At 43.3% G+C, this 21,532-nt stretch overlaps 1 protein-coding gene across 2 annotated transcripts in view; it reads right to left on the bottom strand.

Annotated features, from left to right (window-relative positions):
- LOC140203138 (septin-9-like) overlaps positions 1-21,532 on the bottom strand; it is a 455,930-nt gene that overhangs the window by 281,160 nt on the left and 153,238 nt on the right. Inside the window, exon 1 of one of the 2 annotated variants that reach the window (XM_072268991.1) lies at positions 5,600-5,769. The exons of the other annotated variant lie outside the window; for it this stretch is intronic. The gene's annotated coding sequence lies outside the window, so the exon portion shown is untranslated. Of the gene's footprint in view, positions 1-5,599; positions 5,770-21,532 lie in introns of those variants that run through there. 2 annotated transcript variants of the gene reach the window in all.

The following is a 21,532-nucleotide window of genomic DNA, read 5'->3' as shown; positions in this document are numbered from 1 at the left end:
AAGCTCTGACTTTTCATCTTCTTACAGTTATGGTATAAGCAAATGCACCATTCGCATGCATGAGGGAAGCCCCAATGAGCACACTATTCAATCTCTTTATTGCTATCATAATTGAGGGATAAATATTGACAATGGGCCATTTCCCTGGTATGTAATGATATCTCAGAACTGCCCAGTACTGCAATAGACGAGGCCTTCATCAAACATACACACATAACACACAACACACACACATATACAAAATGCTAGAGGAACTCAGCAGGTCATGCAGCATTTAAGGAAGAAATTAAATAATCAATGTTTGGGCCCAAAGCCCTTCATCAGGACTAGAAAGGAAGGGGTAGGAAGCCAAGACAAGGTGAGGGAGGGGAGGAGTAGAAGCACACAACATTTCGGGCCGAGACCCTTCATCGGGACTGGCTAGAAAATGATAGGCGAGGGGGTAGGGGGGTGGATGGTTGAGGGGTGATGAAGAGAGAAGCTGGGATGTGATCATTGGTAGAGGGTCAGAGGGGCAGAGGAAGCAATCTGATAGGATGGGACAGTAGACCATGGGAGAAAGGGAATGAGGAGTGGAACCAGAGGGAGTTAATGGGCTAGTGAGGAACTCTTGTGCTTCAGCATGCATGTCAGAAATTTAAATTTTCATTCTGCTCCCACTGTTTAAAAATAAATTTACAAGCTAGTATTGCAATATATAAAGCACTCATTACATTTTTATTAGATAGCTGCTGATTTCCATTCAGTCCCATGAAATGTGAACAGAATAAGTTGAGAAATGTGAGCCAATTATCCAGAAACTTGTTGAGCAGGACAAAAATACCATCTTTGCAAAGTACCAGGCACTGTCTTCTGAGGAGTGCTAACAGTGTGTGAATCATTCTCAACCTCGTTAGGGAGGCCAGTAATGAAAGCAGACAGATTAACCCAGTTACAATGCTCTGTGGGGGGGTGGGAGGGAAGCCAAGAATTAAAGGACAAATATACAGAAAGGTGCCAGAAGAGGGTCAGTAACGTCATGAAGGATCCCACCCACCCTGCTTGTGGACTGTTTGTCCCAGTCCCATCAGGGAGGAGGCTATGTAGCATCTACATCAGGACCAGCAGACTCAGAAACAGTTTCTTTCCCCAAGCAGTAAGGCCGATCAACACCTCCACCCACTCACTAACCCACCCCTCCACACCTCCAATCACCACTACTTTATCATTCCCAGAGTCACATTCCATGCAGACACACTCCTGTGACTACTGTTACTTTATGAACATACAATCAATCTATTTACATAAGCTATCTTAAGTATTTATATTTATTATGTGTTTTTATTGTCTTCTTTATCTTGTTGTGGGTTTTTTTTGTGCTGCATCAGATCTGGAGTAACAATGATTTAATTCTCCTTTACGCACGGACTAGAAGGGACAAGATGGCCTGTTTCTGTGCTGTAATTGTTATATGGTTACGTATATGGTTTTGTGTACTGGAAATTACAATAAACAATCTTGAATCTTGAAAAGGTGACATTTAAATTAGTGGTAACATAAAGCATTTGTGGTAGCAGATAAAGGCCTTGAGGACAGCTCAACCCCACGATAGAGCACATGAAGCAACACACACAGTGCTGGAGGAACTCAACAGCTGCTGCAGAGAAATGGTCAAGGCTGCAGGCCAAGACCATTCATTCGCATTTTGTGTGTCGCTCCAGATTTTCAGCATCTGCGGTCTCTCTTGTGTCTCAGTGTCGGTGCAACACATGGAGTTGATTCTGTAATCGAGAACTACCTTGATGATGAGGAATGCATCCAAAACCCTGGCAGTGATTTGGCACTGAGGCCTTGGAGTGACAGTACAAGATGGTAAGAAACATAGGCATAGATTGAGGGCAGAAGCAAAGTTTTTTTCCCAGGATGGAAATGGTTAATAGTGGGGTGCGGGGGGGGGGCATAATTTGTGATTGGAGGAAAGTACAGGATAGATGGCGGGTAGTGTTTTTTTTACACAGAGAGTGTGAGTGCTGAGTTCAGGGATGGTGGTGAAGGCAAATACACTCGGGACATTTAAGAAGCTCTTAGATAGTCACATGGATGATAGAAAAATGGAGGGTTACATAAGAGGGAAGGTTTAGATTCATCTTAAGAGTAGGTTAAAAAGGTCGGCAAAACATCAGGGGCCGAAGAGCCTGTACTGTGCTGTAATGTTCTAATTTCTATGTCCTAAAAGTAATCAGCCCAACAATTTACACCAGCTCTCAGAACAATACCATTCCTTAGCTAATTTTTCCAGTAACCTATTCTTCCATTTCCATAAACTCATCAACCGTGTCAATGGTGGTTTTGCAGCGTCAGCTAATGACTGTTCATAGTGAGAAGCGTTTCAGAGATACAAGGGATTCTGCGGGTGCTGGAAACACAGACTACCACACACAAATGCTGGAGGAGGTCAGCAGGTCAGGCAGCATCTATGGAGAAGAATTAAACAGTCAGCTGACGGAGGGTCTTGGCTTGAAATGTCAGCTGTTTATTCATTTCCATAGATGCTGCTCGGCCTGCTGAGTTCCTCCAGCAATTTTTGTGTCATGCTTCAAAGACTTGTGTACAAAAGTCTCAGCTGAGGTTCATATTATACTGCTAGATTCAGGTAAAACATTAAACTTATGAAGTTTAATTTGGTCTATGTTGCTCTGCATTTCCAGTGTCTGCAGACATCTTGCATTTAAAACTTATAAAAGGCTTAATCTACTTCCCATTCCGACATGTCAGTCCACGGCCTGCTCTACTGCCACAATGAAACCACTCTCAGGTTGGAGGAGCAACACCATACGTTCCATTAGGGTAGCCTCCAACCTGATGGTAGGTACTGTATATCGATTTCCCAATCTTCCGGTAATTTCTCCCTCACCCCCTTTCTTTTTCCATTCCCCATTCTAGCTCCCATCTTATCCCTTCTCTTCTCCTTACCTGCCCATCACCTCCTTTCCTTTCTCCCATGGTCCACTTCCTTCTCCTATCAAATTTCTTCTTCTGACCTTTATATATCTCCCACCTATCACCTTTCAGCTTCTTACTATGTGTCAGACATGGCTATAAGCAGCACTGGGGCCCCACAGGGGACTGTATTGTATCCCTTCCTGTTTACCTTGTATACCTTGGACTTTAGGTACAACACTGAGTCACATGCAGAAATTCTCTGATGACTCAGCAATAGTTGGGTGTATAAAGGGAGGATGAGTACAGGACACTGGTGGAGGACTTTGTCAAACGCTGCAAGCTGAATCATCTACAGTTCAACATCAGTAAGACAAAGGAGATGGTGATGGACTTTAGGAAGACTAAGCCGGCACTGCTCCCTGTTACTATCGATGGCAAGGACGTGGATGTGGTGAGGACCTACAGACACCTGGGGGTGCACCTGGATGACAGACTTGAGTAGAGCACCACCACAGAGGCTGTGTACAAGAAGGGCCAGAATTGCCTCTGCCTCCTGAGGAGACTGAGGTCCTTTGGAGTATGCAGGCCTCCCCCTTCACATGCTAACCAGTATAATCTTCAATGTGGCAGTGTGCTGGGGCAATGGCATCAACATGGGTGATGCCAACAGGCTCAATAAACTGATTAAAAAGGCTGGCTCTGTTATAGGAGTCAAACTTGTCACACTGGAGGCTGTTGTAGAACAAAGGACCCTACGGAAAATCCTGGCAATTCTGGACAATGTTTCTCACCCTCTGCATGCCACCTTGGCTGAACAGAGGAGCACTTTTAGTAATAGACCAAGGCAACTGCGCTGCTCTATGAGGTCTATATGAGGTCATTCTTACCCTCAGACATTAGGCTCTATAATGAGTCAACCTGGGAAATGATGACCCCCTCCTGTTAGACTGCTTGAGGTAACTTATTTTTTATTCTTTCTACTTCTCTTCTATGTGCACATGTAATGCGACTGCCACACTGTAATTTCCTTTGGGATCAATAAATTATCTATTTAACTTCATCCCCCCCTTCCCCACCCAGCTACCTTCCCCCTTACCTGGTCTCACCTATCACCTGAATTTTGTACTCCTCTGCCCTCCCACACTCCCCAACCCCCATCTTATTCAGACCCTTCCTTTTCAGTCCTGATGAAGAGTCTTGGCCCAAAATGTCACCCATTTTATTCCTCTCCGTAGATGTTGCCTGAGCTGCTGAGTTCCTCCAGCGTTTTAATGTGTGTTGATTTGAAGGGCCTTTTCCCAAACTGTACAGTTCTCTGTGCACTCTCACGTGAATGTAACAACTCCATCGGCAACTTTTTCACAGAACATCACATTGACGTAATCATCAATAGATCACACCAGGCTAATGCTTCACTTGGGGTTTGAGGAGATTTGGTCCCTCACCAAGGACTCCAGCAAATTTCTGCAGCTGATGCCACGGAGAGCATTCTGAACGGATGTATCAATGCCTGCAGCGGCGCAGGGTTAAAAAATGCTGCAGAGGGCTGTAAACTCATCCGGCTCCATCACGGACACATGCCTCCACACCGTCAAGGAAATCTTCAAGAGCTGGTGCCACCCCAACATTAGAGACTCTCACCATCTGGAATATGCCCTGTTCTCACCACTGCCACTGGATAAGTCGTATAGGACCCTCAAGACCCACACTCAACATTGTAAAAACAGCTTCTTTCCCTCCACCATCAGATTTCAGAACGGTTCATGAATCACATAAATACAACTTCACTACTTCTCTTTTATGCTATTTATTTACTTATTATAATTTATACCTCTTTTACACATTGCACTGTACTGCTGCCACAAAACAACAAATTCCACAACATATGTTAATGATAATAAACTTGATTATGACATTGTCCTCACTATTCTGGATAATATCCATCTCTCTACAAATAGAATGAAAATGCTGCAGATGGCAGAAATCTGAAGTAAAATAAGAGGCCACCAGTCCGAAATTGTTAATCGTTTCTTTCCAGCACTGTTATTTAGCCATGATCGCATTGCTGCTGTGGGAGCTTGCTGTACACAGCAGTGAGTACAGTGTATAAGCCATGAGAGCCGAATCGGGCCATTCGGCCCATCGAGTCTTCTCCGCGTCGATATCGAGTGTGATATGCACATCGATATTCATATTCACACCCATTTCCCACAACCGTGAGTATAATACGATTACATTACAACATAACTGAACTCGTAAGTATTCAAGGATGGCTGTAAAGTACAACACTGATATTTACTTCTTCCCTCCTCTTGTTACAGCCGAGTTCAATCTAACAGATCAGTACAGAAAGTCTGCAGTGGAGTGCTATTTTCTTAAGATCTGTATCAAATTTCTGTGCACAGTCATTAATGTCATGCAGGCGACAAAGTAAAATCAGCCCAGCCTGTAACTAACTGTGCCACGCTCCGGCCAAAATATCTGCACGATCAGTGAAACTCAGCTTCGACTCACAAACATCAATCGCATCTGAAACTCCGCATCCAGCGTGTGTACTTTCGCCTTAAAATCCTATTCGTTCAGTCGCACGCGAGATATCAACGGAGACGGTACAGGCCCGGTAACCCTTCTCCGTTAATACACGCCGTTAACTGACCCGGTATGGACAAGAGCTTACCTGCTTTGCGATCTGAGCGTTCCCCCCCCCGGTAGATTTTGCGGGAGGTGCACCTAGTTACTCGCAGAAATAAACCCGAGCGTCTCCAAGAGAGACTGTGTGTGAGTGAGAGAGAGAGAGTGAGAGAGAGAGAGAGAGAGAGAGAGAGAGGGAGAGAGAGAGCAACTGAGCAAATACAGGAAAGCCGCAACAGGAAGCAACGGACTACTACCCTATTTGCACTCCAGAGGAAGTAGGAGAGCGTGTGGGGACACTCGACAATAGCAAGCAGCCCTATGTCAAAGCCTCATTGAATGAGACTCCCATTCAAGAGGGGAGGCAGCGTATGAGAGGATCTGTTGGTCCGATTCAACCACACGTTAAAATAATGCTCAGATCAGTGCCGGCGAAATCTCTTCCTTTTAGCTCGAAGGGAAAGAGGGGCATATCATCAAAATCGGTGGGAATTTAAATAGGTTTCAGAACGATGGCGCTTTCTACTCCATCTTAATCAAGTGATCGCCACGGGGAGCAGGAGAGACCCTGGGTGTCTGAATGGGGAAGCCTGTTCAGCTGTTTTTTGTTCCATCTTTGCCTCTACAGTGTAAGAGCCCTTAAGAGGCTGACCCACGCATCTTCCTTCATATGCAAATCTGGACATGTTCCCACTAAACCTCGTCTTCTCCAGCCCTCCAGCCCCACAATACTGGATGGGAGGTGGTGAAATCACTGGAAACCTCACATCTTGTTTTCATATAGCGTCCAACATTTCCTGTTCATGATTAACGAGCGATGTCCAGGAACAAATTTCCTCCGGGGTGAAAATCCGTCTTGTGAAGGGAATGGGGGTCAAGTTTTATTCCCTGTAGGTGTTGGAGGATTTTTCCCAAAAGGCATAGGAGCAGAATTAGGCCATTCGGCCCATCGAGTCTGCTCCGCCATTCAATCATGGTTCATGAGGAGTACCGAAAGGGTAATTGCAAGCAGGTTTTTTCCATTGAGGTTGGGTGAGACCAGAACTAGAGGTCATAGATTAAGGGTGAAAGCAGGTTCAATTTTAATATTTATAGAGAAATTTAGACGGGTACATGGATGGGACAGGTATGGAGGACTATAGTCCTGATGCAGGTTGATAGGACTTTGGGCAGATCAATAATTTGGCTTGAACTAGATGGGCAGAAGGGACTGTGTCTATGCTGTAGTGTTCTATGATTTATTATCCCTTTCAACCCCATTCTCCTGCCTTCTCCCCATATTTCCTGAGGAGACTGAGGTCCTTTAACATCTGTCGGATGATGCTGAGGATGTTCTATGAGTCTGTGGTGGCCAGTGCGATCGTGTTTGCTGTTGTGTGCTGGGGCAGCAGGCTGAGGGTAGCAGACACCAACAGAATCAACAAACTCATTCGTAAGGCCAGTGATGTTGTGGGGATGGAACTGGACTCTCTGACGGTGGTGTCTGAAAAGAGGATGCTGTCCAAGTTGCATGCCATCTTGGACAATGTCTCCCATCCACTACATAATGTACTGGTTGGGCACAGGAGTACATTCAGCCAGAGACTCATTCCACCGAGATGCAATACAGAGCGTCATAGGAAGTCATTCCTGCCTGTGGCCATCAAACTTTACAACTCCTCCCTTGGAGGGTCAGACACCCTGAGCCAATAGGCTGGTCCTGGACTTATTTCCTGGCATAATTTACATATTACTATTTAACTGTTTATGGTTTTATTACTGTTTAATTATTTATGGTGCAACTGTAATGAAAACCAATTTCCCCTGTGATCAATAAAGTATGACTATGACTAACCTTTGACATGGTTATTAATCAAGAACCTATCAACCTCCTCTTTAAATATACCCAATCACTTGGCCTCCATATCCATGTGGCAGTGAATTCCAAAGATTCACCGCCCACCAACGAGTGATGTCACCGGTGAAAGTCGTTCCAACCACGCTGAAGGAGAGAGATTACTTCAAATATCTCTGAAATCATTTTGCCCACCTCACTGTTAAAGTGCATGACGTACTTTAAAGTAACACATACAGAATGCTGGAGAAACTCAGCAGGTCAAGCAGCATCTAAGGAAAGGAGTTGAGCATGTTTTGAGTCCTGATCCTTCATCAGGACTCATAAAGGGTCTCAGTTTGAAAGGTCATCCCCAAAGAAGCTGCCTGACATGCTGAGTTCCTCCAGCATTTTGAGTGTGTTACTCTGCGTTTCCAGCGTCTGCAGGATGTCTTCTGTTAATCAAGTACTTTAAAGAGAAAGTTTATCCCGGGTGGAATTGGGAGGACTGGTTTCAATTAGAGCAGAAGAACTGTACTGAGGATGCGCAGACGTTTCCTCTTTTTTTCCCCCCAATTAAACTTCTTTAAGGATCAAGTTGCAATCTAGGTAAATGCCAAACACTGAGTCAGTAGCTTAATTGGTTCTGAATTCCTCATCAGGAAGTTGGGCATCAAAATCCAGGCAGCCCAAGGGGCACTGTACGAAGTACCAGCTGTGAGACTGGAAGACCCTTATGTGAACATGAAATATCCAAAGGAGGTATTCTAAGTGCTGTGAACTTCTGTCCAGTAAACCAGTGAATATTTATCCCTCATTCAAATGTTATTAAAGCCAGGTTATCTGTTCATTATTTGTGTTTATGGGATCTTGCTGTGCACCCATTTGCCTGTCAAGTTTCCTAAATTGCAACAATCAGTGCACTTCCAATGTGTTTCATTGGCTGGGGAGCTCATTGGGATGTTCCAATAGAAAGAGGAAAGATGTTGTTTTAACAAATATTATAGCAAGACATAGGTTCTTCTGGTACCCAATGTACAATGCAACTTATTGTCACAATGTAGACTTGCTTCATTGTTAGCATAAGTCATTGTCTTCACATTGTGTAATAATGGAAGGACATTAAAAAAAAACAGAACCAGGAACGATTTATGTCCGCCCTGTAATCTGTTTGCATTGCTGAGCTGCTTGAGACACAAATTAAAAAGTTAGTTTCAGAAACCTTAAATGCAATAGATGAAAATTGTAATTCAGCCTGATCATGGAACAAGGAAGAGTGCAACACAGGAACATGTCCTTTAGACCATAATGCCTGTGCCGACGGTGATGCTAAATTAAACTAAATCTATCTGCCTGCGCAAGATCCATAGTCTTCCATTCCCTGCATGTCCGTGTGCCTGTCTAAATATCTCTCAAGTGTAATCAAAAGAGCACTAAGAGTTATTATGAGCATTAAAGCATATTGGGGTAATTTTCACCCTATTTGTGGATTCTGAAAATCTAAACAAAAAAACCAAGCCATTCAACATTTTAAGAATAGCTTCTTCCCCTCTGCCATCAGATTTTTGAACAGACAATAAACCAACCCTCATGATTTTTTTGCTCTCTCTTTGCACTACTTATTAGAGTAATTTATAGTTTTATTATCTATTACATTGTACTGCTGCCACAAAACAACGAATTTCATGACTTATGTATGTTGCTGATATTACACCTGATTCAGATTCTCATTCAGTCAGCATCTGTGGAGAAGGAAACAACTCAAAGACTAAGTTTACTGTTTTACACAAGCTACCTGATCTACAGAGTATTCTTTAATTGTTCTATGGAGGGTAATAGATAGTTGAGGTTTTGGGTTGATACATCAGAAAAAAATACATGAACTATTAACTGCAAGTATTGAAAAAATGTAATTTTGACATATAATGTTGTAGTATGATAGTAAAATAACTCAAGCTTTGCTGTCTCTGGGGAAACCACTTTTCTTTGCTATATCAAAGAAGAGTTGCCATTTGACCATTCAATATGCTCATGGCTGATCTTTCCCAGACCTTCTCTCCTCTTCTTTGTCTGTTCCCCATCACCCTTAATCTCCCAATCTTTCAAAACCTGGTTTATCTCCTCGTTAAATACTTCTGGTGATCCGATCTCTACAACAATCTAGGCTAAGAAAATTCTAGAGTTTCACAACTGCAAAATAAAAATTCCGACTTTAAAAGACCACCCCTTTATCTTGTACCTCCGTTCCCCCATCAGATACGAGTTCCAGGTATAAAGTGCTCTTGGTGAAATTGCACGACACAAATTCACTGGCCTGACATACAGAGAATTTGCACTGTACTCAAAGACAGAGGTATCTATGCTGGCGAGAGGCTATCGCCTTCAAGGAATGAAAACGCGAAGCATATCCATTACCCATTTTAGGTGGAGAAACTTAGATGGCAACAAGAAGGTGCATAAGAATGAGATAGATAAGCTGGTTAGCCTTGCACTCAACGTCAGTAAGAATAAGGAATAGATTGTGGACTTCAGGAAGGGGAGGTCAAAGGAACACACACCAGTCCTTATTGAGGGGTCAGTCATGGAAAGGGTGAGAGTAGTTTCAAGTTCTTAGTTGTCAACATCTCCAAGGACATATCCTGGGCCCAATATATTGATGCAATTATGAAGCGTACATTTAAGTGGTTACATTTCATTAGAAGATTTGATATTTCACTAAAGACACTTGCAAATATCTACAGTTGTACCATGCAGGGCAATCTAACTGGTCGCATCATGGTCTGGCATGAAGGGGCCGTTGCACAGGATCGTAAGGGGTTATAAACTCAGCCAGTTCCATCATGGGCACCAGCCTCCCTACCTTCAAAGACATCTTCAAAAGGTGATGTCTTAAAAAAGAGGCAAGCATCATTAAGAACCCCCACCACCCAGGACATGCCCTCTTCTCATTGCTACCATCAAAGAGGAAGTACAGGAAACTGAAGACAAATACTCAACATTTTAGGAACAGCTTCTTACTCTGCACCATCAGATCGCCAATTGGCCCACGAACGCATGAGCATTATCTCACTCTTTTTGCATCTGTTATTTATCTTTTATATTTATAGTAATTTGTGTGGGCACGTGGCCAAGTGGTTAAGGCATTGGACTAGCGACCTGAAGGTCGTGAGTTCGAGCCTGAGCCGAGGAAACGTGTTGTGTCCTTGAGCAAGGCACTTAATCACACATTGCTCTGCGACAACACTGGTGTCAAGCTGTATGGGTCCTAATGCCCTTTCCTTGGACAACATTGGTGTCGTGGAGAGGGGAGACTTGCAGCATGGGCAACTGCTGGTCTTCCATACAACCTTGCCCTGACCTGCGTCCTGGAGAGTGAAGACTTTCCAGGCACAAATCCATGGTCTTTCAAGACTAACGGATGCCTTTACTTTATAGTAATTTATATTTTGTATTTATAGTAATGTTACTTATAATTTATAGTAATTTTTAATGTATTGTCCAATACTGCTGCCACAAAAGAACACATTTCACAATATATGTTCGTCATAATAAAGTCGATTCTGATTCCAAACTGGGTTTTCCATCTCATCTCCAGTGCAAGAAGGAACCTAGACAAGCTGCCCCATAGTTATGTCAAAACAACTCAATAATAACTTAAGGGCACAATTAGAAGAAATAAGTTCATGTATTCCTTTCATGAGGCTGTTTGAGTTACAGGTTTGCAATCAAAGCCTTGTAGTTTCCATTATCTGGTCCTTTTCTGCAGATCCCACTTTGTTCAACCTATCCCTGCCCTTCAGGGCTTTTCTTCCCTCTCCTTCAGAGTCGTCCCAACTCCAATTCCACCCTTCTGCTTTGCTTCCTGGAAATGGGCAGGCTCAAGATCTTGCTTCAGCCTTTATTTGCCTGACTTGGCAAATTCAGTATGCCAGGCCCCATGCCCGGTAAAAATACTTATTCTTCTGTATGGAAGGCTATTCCGTTGTTTCCTTGCTACATAAAGCAACAACTATCTGCAGCTTCTCCTTTGATCACTTTCAGCAATGTGGACTGACACAGCTCCAAAATTAACAAATCAAAAACAGGTTTTAGATTCTGTGCAGCATGCACCCACCCATCCATAAAATAAAATATCTTTCCATTAAACAGTGATGCCATCTACTGAACAGAGTAATGATTTCACTCTTTATTCAACATCTCACTTTACACAATAGTTTCAGAGATATGCTCCAAGCAGAATACGTGCAAAGCAAAAATAGGGAAACTGTTCAGATTCATTTGAGATGCATAATTATGACTTGCTAATCTTCCTCACTTTTGTCAAAAACATTCAGCTATGCATTTTACTGAAATAGAGGTTTAACAATAAATTTAATTTGTCTGGAATCTGAACTGTTATGCTAAGAGATGTGCTATTCATGACAAACAGAATTAATGGCATTGCTGAGATTTTAAAATTAGACTGTTTTATTTATTTATTTCACTTAGCAATCCAGCACCTTAACAGGCGCTTCCATCCCAACGAGCCCACTCCGCTCAGTTACACCCATGTGGCTAATTAAACTGCTAAACTGTACGTTTTTGGAATCTGGGAGCAAATCGGAGCACACGGACAGGGGAGAACAAACAAACTCCCTACAGCAACGCACACAAAACATTGGAGGGGCTCAGCAGCCCAGGCAGCATCTATGGAAAGGAGTAAACAGTCAATATTTCAGGCCGAGACCCTTCTTCAGGACTTTGCCAGGTTTGAGAAACTCCTTACGTACTATGGCGGAATTGAGCCCAGGTCGTGTTATGTCAAGCACTACATCACTGAGCCACCCAATTTATCCATGTAGCAGACATCCCACTCTGCAAAAACTCATTTCAGGGAGGTAGCACCATCAATTTGCGGGAGACTCCCGGAAATTCCGGGAGAGGTGGGATGTCTGCAATAGAGTAGCTCCTGAGCAGCTGGCCAGCTAGTTTAAATAACGTTAGCTATGTTAATGAATGAACGACACCTGTTAAACTCACCTCAACATGCCTTTTACAGTCTTAACTCACCATGGGCAATAGAAAAGTCACTGTTGCAAACAGTGCAGCGAGCAACACTGCCATTATTTTTGACCCCAGGGGTACACTTTAGGGTAGTCTGGGGTGACGTACATTTTATATTTTCTTTTTTTGGAACCCTCTCCCTCTCCCTCTTCACCCTCTTCCTCTCTTGTGGTCGCTCGCGTGCTCTCTCCCTCTCTCTTTATCTCTCACACTCTCTTTTGCTTTCTCTCTCTCGGTCTCAAAAAAATTGATTTCTGTGATATTGTATATAATTTGCAGACATCAGGGAGCCACTATCAATATGTGGGAGACTCCCAGAACTTCCGGGAGAGGTGGGATGTCTGATGTAGTACGAAAATTATAAACAATGATATCATTTATTAACAATTCTCATTTGCCTTGGAACTGATAGAGCTTTTTAGTTCAGATTTCATCTATTTAATGCAACAGTGTAATTTAAATCCTTTTCTCAGATCATTAGACTTGGATGCCAAACTACTTTGCTGCCTTATTGATTTACATACGACAAGAAGTTTATAATTGTGTGTAGGGGGTCCACATCTGAAAGGTGGTTGCTGATGTTGATCTTGGGCTAAGGCACTCATCTTAATTCTTAGCAGTGGCAACAGAGGTGAGTGTAGGGGAAAGAAGCCAAGATTGGGAAATGTAACACAGAAAATGCCGGATGAATCAAGTAGGTCAGGCACCCTCTATGGAGGGGAATAAACAGTTGATGTTCCAGGATGAGATCCTTCATCAGGATTGGAAAGGAAGGGAGAGGAAGCCAGAATAAGGTGGTGGGTGGGAGGGGAAGGAATATAAACCGGGAATGTGATTAGACAATTGAAGGCTCACTGATGTAGAGAGGGCTGCATCAGGAGCACTGGACACAACAGACGACCCCAGCAGATCCGCAGGTGAAGTCCTCCCTCAAGTGAAGTGTAGGAGTTTTTGGGGCCTTGGATGGAGGTGAGGGAGAAGGTGTATGAGGAGGTGGAGCCCGCTGAGGAGGAAAGGTTGGGGGGGGTGGGAAAGAGGGAGGATAAAGTAATATACTGGGAGGTGATAGGTGGAAAAGGTAAAGAGGAAGACTATAATCTGGCATAGATGCTGCATGGAATGCTGAGCTCCTCCAGCACATTGTGTGTATTGCTTTGGATTTCCAGCATCTGCAGGCTCTCTTCTGTTTAAGATTAGGAAGAGAGCAAGCGAGGAGATCTGTGCTAAGTACTAGAAGGGCAGTAAAGGAAATAGAGTGCCAAAGTAGGGGAGGTTTGTGATTGGTTGAGGTGGATGGGGGAAAGCAGGAAAGCAGTGAGAGAGGGAAAAAGGGCTAGTACTGCTCTGGGGGAAGAGGGGTGTAGTGTTCAGGTGCGTTTATAAATTCACCCAAATAATAGATCACAGGATAGAATGTCTCCATTTTTCACAAAGTTACACAACACAAGCAGACATCCCACCCTACAAAAACTCATTTCTGGGAGGTAGCACCATCAGTTTGAGGAAGACTCCCGGAACTTCTGGGAGAGGTGGGATGTCTGCAATAGAGTAGCAGCTAGCCAGCTAGTTTAAATAATATTAGCTATGCTAATGAACGAATGACACCTGTTAAACTCACCTCAACATGTCTTCTACATTTTAACCCACCATGGGCAATAGAAAAGTCACTGTTGCAAACAGTGCAGCGAGCAACACTGTCATTATTTTTGACCCCCATTAGGCAGGGGTACACTTTAGGGTAGTCTGGGGTGACATATGTTTTATATTTTCTTTTTTCGGAACACTGCCATGGCGCGCTCTCTCTCTCTCTGTCTCGTGCTTGCTCTCGCTCTCTCGCGCGTACTCTCTTGCGCTCTTTCTCACACTCTCTCTCGCTCACTTTCTCTCTCAAAAAAATTGATTTCTGGGACATTTTATATAATTTATGGACATCAGGGAGCCACTATTAATATGCGGGAGACTCCCGGAACTTCCGGGAGAGGTGGGATGTCTGAACAAGCATGAACATCTAATCTTGCTTAGTGATCACAGGTGGTAAATAATTGCTAAACTGTCAACTTTATACCAGCATTGGAGAATACTTCTGAAAAGCAAAAAGGTATAAAGTTCCATCTCCTGCGATGGGGAGAGGCTCCTTCCATTCTTAACAAGTAACTTGCTTCTTTGCAAGAAGTTTAGAATAATTGCTTTAAACAGCACAGAAATCTCAGTCGCCTCACCCAAGCGACTGTGGTACCTATCCACTGTATGTTAATCCTATTTACCTGCATTAGGTCGTGACCCTCTAAACACTTCCTGTCCAAACACCTTTTGTATGTTGCAGGTGTGTTTGCCTCTAACACCTCCTCTGGCAGATTGTTGCAGAAAGCTAGCATTAAAATTTGCCTCTCAGATCTGCTTTAAACTTACCTGGAATAAATTTCTGTAACATGAATTAAAGATTAGCATTTTTTTGTCATTTGCACGTTGTAAGCATTGAATCATTCCTGAGGAAGGGTCGAGGCCTGAAACATCGACTGCTTATTCATGTCCATGGATGCTGCCTGACCTGCCGAGTTCCTCCAGCATTTTGTGTGTTACTTTGAACCATGTAGTGGTCAATCACGTCAAGGACCAACACAGTCCAAGGATTTCCACAATTCTGACGGCAACGTAGCATGCCCACAACTTACTATCCGCGTGTCTTTGTGACAGGAAACCAGAACACCTCGAGGACACCCACGCAGTCACAGGGAGAACAAACAAACTCTTTACAAATAATGATACCTATTTACGCCCTCTTCTCATTTCTACTGTGAGGAAGGAGGTACTGAAGCCTGAAGGCACACACTCAGTGATTCAGGAACAGCTTCTTCCCCTCTGCCACCCGATTCCTAAATGGACATTGAACCCGTGAACACTACATTACTATATTTTATTTCTGTTTTTGCACTACTTGTTTTAATTTAACGATTTAATATACATATATATATACTTACTGTAATTCAGTTTTTTTTCCCTATTTATCATGTAATGCATTGTACTGCTGCCACAAATTTAACAAATTTCACAACATATAAACTTGAATCTGAATCTGATGGCAGCAATTGAACTCTGCTCTCTGGACGCGGTAAAGCATTACACTGGCTCATATACTGTCCGGGTGTAAAACAGCTCTAACTCAAGGACGGTATAGGTGGCGCCATGATAAGGTGCTTCTGGCTCTTGCTGACACACTACAGCGGGAGAGATGCAAGAAGAGGACGGCTGGCACAGATCTGAGGAAGGCCATCACCTTCATCAGAGGAAGCTAGGCCTTTCATAACCAAACAACCAAAGCCCAATCTGCTGCTGGCAGCCAGGTCCTGGGAGATGAGGGTCGATGTGGAAAGGAGGTTGCAGTTCACCGACGTGGTGCACACAACCCTACGCCCGGACATTGTACTGTGGTCAACTGAAGACAAGAAAATAACTCTGACTGAGCCGACTGTGCCGTGGGAGGAGGGATAGGAAGAGGCCCACGAGAGAAAGGCCTTGAAGTACCAGCCCTTAATGCAGGAGTGTAAAGACAAGGGATGGCAAGCATGGTTGTGCCCTGTGGAGATCGGCTGCAGAGGTTTCCCAGCCAAATCAGCATGACGGTTGTTGTCAGATCCAGGCCTGGACGAAAGGAGCAAAAAACACGCAGCTCGTAGGATGGGGGAAGAGGCAGAAAGAGCCTCTTGTTGGATTTGGAGTAGGCGAGAGGAGGGAAGCAGGAAGCCAGGAGCAGATGGGCAATGATTTGGCCACCACTGTCGGCCCACCAACTGGAGAGTGTCGTGGTTAAGGGACGAAACACTCGGTGAAGGTTGGGAACCACCTGATGACATCAGCTCCTGGCTGAAGGCTACGGTTATCTTATAAGGTAACAGGAGAATGCACCCTACCAGGTGTATGTAACAAGCAAGACACCAGCTGCTCTGCTACCATAACACCCTACTCATGAAGTATGACAATTCACGAACTGGCAGGTGGGAGGTGTGCAGACATTGCCATTAAAAACAATTCACAACATAGATTATGATATATATTTTCGATTCAAATTTCCACTCTGGCATGCTGGATACAGGCAGTTATAGCCCATGGAATGAGTAAAGGACAGTTCGTTCAGCCCGCAGGCACTGTCAGTAGCTCAGACCAAGTCTCACAAATTCCAATGCAAATAGCTGGAGTGCTGATAATTGCTGGAATTCACTGTTCACTGAGTGGCAGACTGTTCATCGAAAATTACTACACAGTGTGCTGGTGACCCTGTTAATGACGGTCAAAAATCAAGGTTGCTAATCAGTTATTGCCATCACACCTCTATAATCACATCCTTTCTACTGACTGAATCTTATAACCCACAGGTATTTATCCATGTAATGGACCTTACTGGGAAATATTAGGTTCTAACTCAATAAACCAATAAACTTAGTTTCTATCTCCAACAGGGAAATGACACAAGAAACATGCAAGTTCTCATTAATTGGACTTGCTAACATTCCAGACAGCTAATCTTCCAATGATCTAATCACACGGGCACTGAATCTTTCTTTCCCTGGAAGCTGACTCAGACATCAGCAGGACTCAACACCAGCATTTCACCACGGTGCCATGCCTTGTTTTTGTAAAGCCTCCCTTTTGAAAACTCAGATCAATGCACTTCTTATTATATAAGAACAAATGACAATGGTCCCCGTAACACAATCCTGATTTAAATCAGACCGCTTGGTAATTTTATAGCCTTCATGATAGAGTCGTTGAGTCATACAGCATTTTGTCTCACTCGATCCATAATTCTATGCCTTGGCTCATTCAGATACTTCTTAAATATTGTGCGAGTAACTGCTTCTATCACTTTTCACAGGTAGCATGTTCCAGACTGCTTGTGTAAAACTATTTTTTCCTATTTTCTCTAAATCTCTCCCACCTCACCTTATTCTATCCCTAAACCCTCCCACCTATTGATATGGAGTGCTGTCACAGGAAAGCAGCATCCGTCATCAAAGACCCGCACCACCCAGGCCATGCTCTTATGATCCTGATACCATTAGGAAGAGGTACAGGAGTCTCAGGACTCACACCACCAGGTTCAGGAGCAGTCATTACCCCTGAACCATCAGGACTCTTGAACCAATGAGGATATCTTCACTCAACTTCACTTGCCCCATCTTTGAAGTGCTCCCACAGCCTGTGGGCTCACTTTCAAGGGACTCTTCATCTCATGTTCTCCATATTTATTGCTTATTTTTTTCCTTTTGTATTTGCACAGTCTGTTGTCTTTTGTACACTGTTTTGACTCTCCTGTTGGGTGCGGTCTTATTGATTATATTATGTTTCTTCATTTACTGTGTATGCTCTCAAGAAAACAAATCTCAGGTGATATGGTGATATATGTCCTTTGATAATAAGTTTACTTTGACTTTGACTTTTAGACCATAAGACCGTAGGAACAGAATTAGGCCATTCAGCCCATCGAGTCCACTCTGCAATTTTCTCATTGCTGATCCCGTATCCCATTCAACCCCATACACCTGCACTCTCACCATATTCCTTGATGCCCCAACCAATCAGGATTCTATCAACTTCTGCTTTGAATATACCCATGGACGTGGCCTCCAACACAGACTGTGGTGGAGCATTTCACAGATTCACCACTCTTTGGCTAAAAAAAATCCCTCCCTACTTCCGCTCTAAAAGGTTGTCCCTCAATTTTGAGGCTGTGCCCTCCAGTTCTGGATATCCCCACCAGAGGAAACATCCTCTTCACATTCACCTTATCTTGTCCTTTCAACATTTAGTATGTTTCAATGAGATCCCCACACATTCTTCCAAGTTCCAGTGAATACAGGCCCAAAGCTGCCAAATACTCCTCATATGTTAACCCCTTCATCCCCAGAATCATCCTCGTGAACCTCCTCTGGACTCTCTTCACACATTATGATCACTGCCTCCTAAGGGTTCCTTTTCGTTAAGCTGATGAATAAAATCTGGGTTATTACACAGCACCCAATCTAAAGTAGCCTTTCCTTAGTAGGCATGAGCACAAGCTGCTCTAAAAAGCCATCTCGTAGGCATTCATCCAATTCCCTCACTTGCGATCTGACACCAACATGATTTTCCCAATCGCCTTGCAAATTGAAGGCCCCCATTACAATTGTGACATTACATGCCCTTTCCAGCTCCCTTTGCAATCTCAACTCCACATCTTGACTACTATTTGCAGGCCTATATATATGATTCCCATGGTGTTTTTTTTTCACCCTTTCAGTTTCTTAACTGCACCCACAAAGATTCAACATTCTCTGACCCTATTCCACCTCTTACCAACAGAGCCACACCACTGCCTATGCCTTCCTGCCTGTCTTTTCAATACAAAATATATCCTTTGACATTAAACCCCCAATTATGACCTTCTTCCAGCCATCTTTTGTTTTAGACATCACCATTTATGGGGTAAAGTTTTGAACCATCCACTCTATCCACAACCGAAAACGATCAGTAAGCAAGTTTATGTTATCACATCATAAAATGGACTCTTGACCTTACACACTACCTCATTAAAGAGTCACAGAGTTGATGCAAGTTTTTTCCATTGAGGTTGGATGAGAACTAAAGGTCACAGATTAAGGGTGAAAGGTGAACTATTTAAGGTGAACCTGAGGGGGGAAACTTCTTCACTTAGAGGGTGCTGAGAGTGGTGTGGAATGAGCTGCCAGAGGAAGTGGTGGATGGGGACACAGAAACATGCCTCTTGGCCTATCTAGTCCATGCCAAACTATTATTCTGCCTACTCCCATCAAGCTGCACCCGGACCACAGCCCTCCATATCCCTCCCATCTTATCCAAACTTATCTTAAATTTTAAAATCAGGTCCTCAAATTCCAGCAACATCCTTATAAAATTTATCTGTACGCTTTCAATCCTATTGATACCTTTCCGGCACCAGAACTGCACACAATACTCCAAGTTAGGCCTCAACAATGGCTTGCACAATTTCATCATAACATCCCAACTCTACTCAATACTTTGATTTACGAAGGGCAATTGCCAAAAGCTCTCCGGATGGCATGGAGCCTACTGGTTAACGCAACGCTTGACAGTACCGCGACCCAGGTTCAATTCCTGGCACTGTCTGTAAGGAGTTTGTACGTTCTCCCTGTGACCGTGTGGGTTTCCTCTGGGTGCTCTGGTTTCCTCCCACAGTCCCAAAATGTACAGGTTAGTCAGTTAATTGGTTGTTGTAAATTGACCCGTGATTAGGCTAGGGTTAAATCGGGGGTTTCTGGGCAACGCATTTTGAAGGGCCTAAAGGGCCTATTCTGCACTGTGTCTCAATACATTAAAAAATCTACCTGTGACACCACTGTTAAGGTGTCAATCACAACAAAGTTTTGTTATGAACTTGCACTTTATTGTTTACTTGCACTACCCTTTCTCTGTACTGCACGGGACCGAAAGAAGCTACAGAAAGCTGTCGAATTAGTCAGCTCCATCTTGGATACCAGCCTCTGTAGTATCCAAGGAACATTGCCTCAGAAAGGCAGCGTCCATCATTAAGGACCTCCATCACCCAGGACACGCCTGCTTCTCACTGTTACCATCAGAAAGGAGGTGCAGAAGCCTGAAGGCACACACTCAGCGATTCAGGAACAGCTTCTTCCTCTCTGCCATTCGATTCCTAAATGGACATTGAAACCTTGAGCGCTACCTCACTTTTTAAAATATTATTTCTGTTTTGCACTATTTATAATCTATCTACATAATAGACATATATATAGTTAATGTGATTGATCTACTTATTTATTTTTTCCTTTCTATATTATCATGTATTGCATTATACCGATGCTGCTAAGTTAACAAATTTCACGACACAAGCGGGCGATAATAAACTGGATTCTGAAGCACTGTGTAATGAATTGAACAGTATACAAGAGAAACTTTTTGACTGCATCTCGAAACATGTGACAATACAAAACAAATTCCAATTTTTAAATATTTATGCTGCATCCTATTTACAACGACAATTTATAAACCCTCTTCTAATGCTGGTTATGTTCAATTGTTGAGTTCAGTCAAAGCAACTGCCAGGAACTTAGAGCCTCCAAAATGTAGTCACAACCGCAGTCTGCAGTCCAATATGGCACTCTCTTTACTTGCTGTTTCTTGTATCTTACCATGTGCTTTGCCCACGGGCTTCTAGAAGAGGCAAGCCTTTTTACTTTGAAATATGAAGGAGGTTTTTGTTTGCACCAGGAGTATCCAGAATGATCATTGCAGGAAGAAGCCCTTCCCAGAGTCTAGGAAACACAGTAAACCACACCCAAGTTACTCATGGTGATTTGTCAGTCTATTCCCACCAACTCCCACAAAACAGGAGCATTGAATTTCTCACACAGTTGTGAAACTGACTCCTGACACTCCACGAATGAGCTGGATTTTGGCAAGAGCACTATATCGGTTTGTGAGGTGTGCAACAGTACTTTCTCTCTGCTTTAACCAAAAATCACAGTCGTTACTTTCCTCAAGTTTGAGATCAAGATATTACCTACTTCTCCACTAAGAAAAATTTCTTTTGAGGAATTATGCTTAATATTCCTTTGTGATATTTCATCTTTTCTGTTTCTTGCAAGTGTAGAAAGGTTTTTGAAAGCTGGCGAATTTGCAGCGTCCAGTATCTTCTCATTGTCGGATTCTATTTCTGCTGTTAAAGCAGTTGTTCACAATAGTACTCAAGATGCAAAAGGATAAGGACACTGCGAGGGTATCTGGGGCCTCAACTAAACAGGACAAGCACTGGGTACCCCCTTAACTGCTGAGTCAATTGCAAGCCAACTGCAAAAGGTCAGGAGGGGGATTAGACTGAGTGAACGCATTGGTAAATCAGGTACAAAAAGAGACACAAACACCAGAGATTCTGCAGATATTGGAAATCCAGAGTAATGCGCACAAAATATTAAAGGAACTTAGCAGGTAAGGCAGTATGTATGGAAAGGAATAAACAGTCAACTTTTTGGACTGAGACCCTTCATCAGGATCGTTACAAAAATAGAAATAATTAGATTATTAGAGGGAGAGGGAATAGCAAAATAAAATACAATGGTAAAGCGAGAATTGTTT

This window comes from Mobula birostris, chromosome 9, assembly GCF_030028105.1.
Source record: "Mobula birostris isolate sMobBir1 chromosome 9, sMobBir1.hap1, whole genome shotgun sequence".
NCBI classification, from domain to species: domain Eukaryota; kingdom Metazoa; phylum Chordata; class Chondrichthyes; order Myliobatiformes; family Myliobatidae; genus Mobula; species Mobula birostris.
Note: the sequence above shows the minus strand (reverse complement) of the source record. Positions and strands in the feature narration are given on the sequence as shown.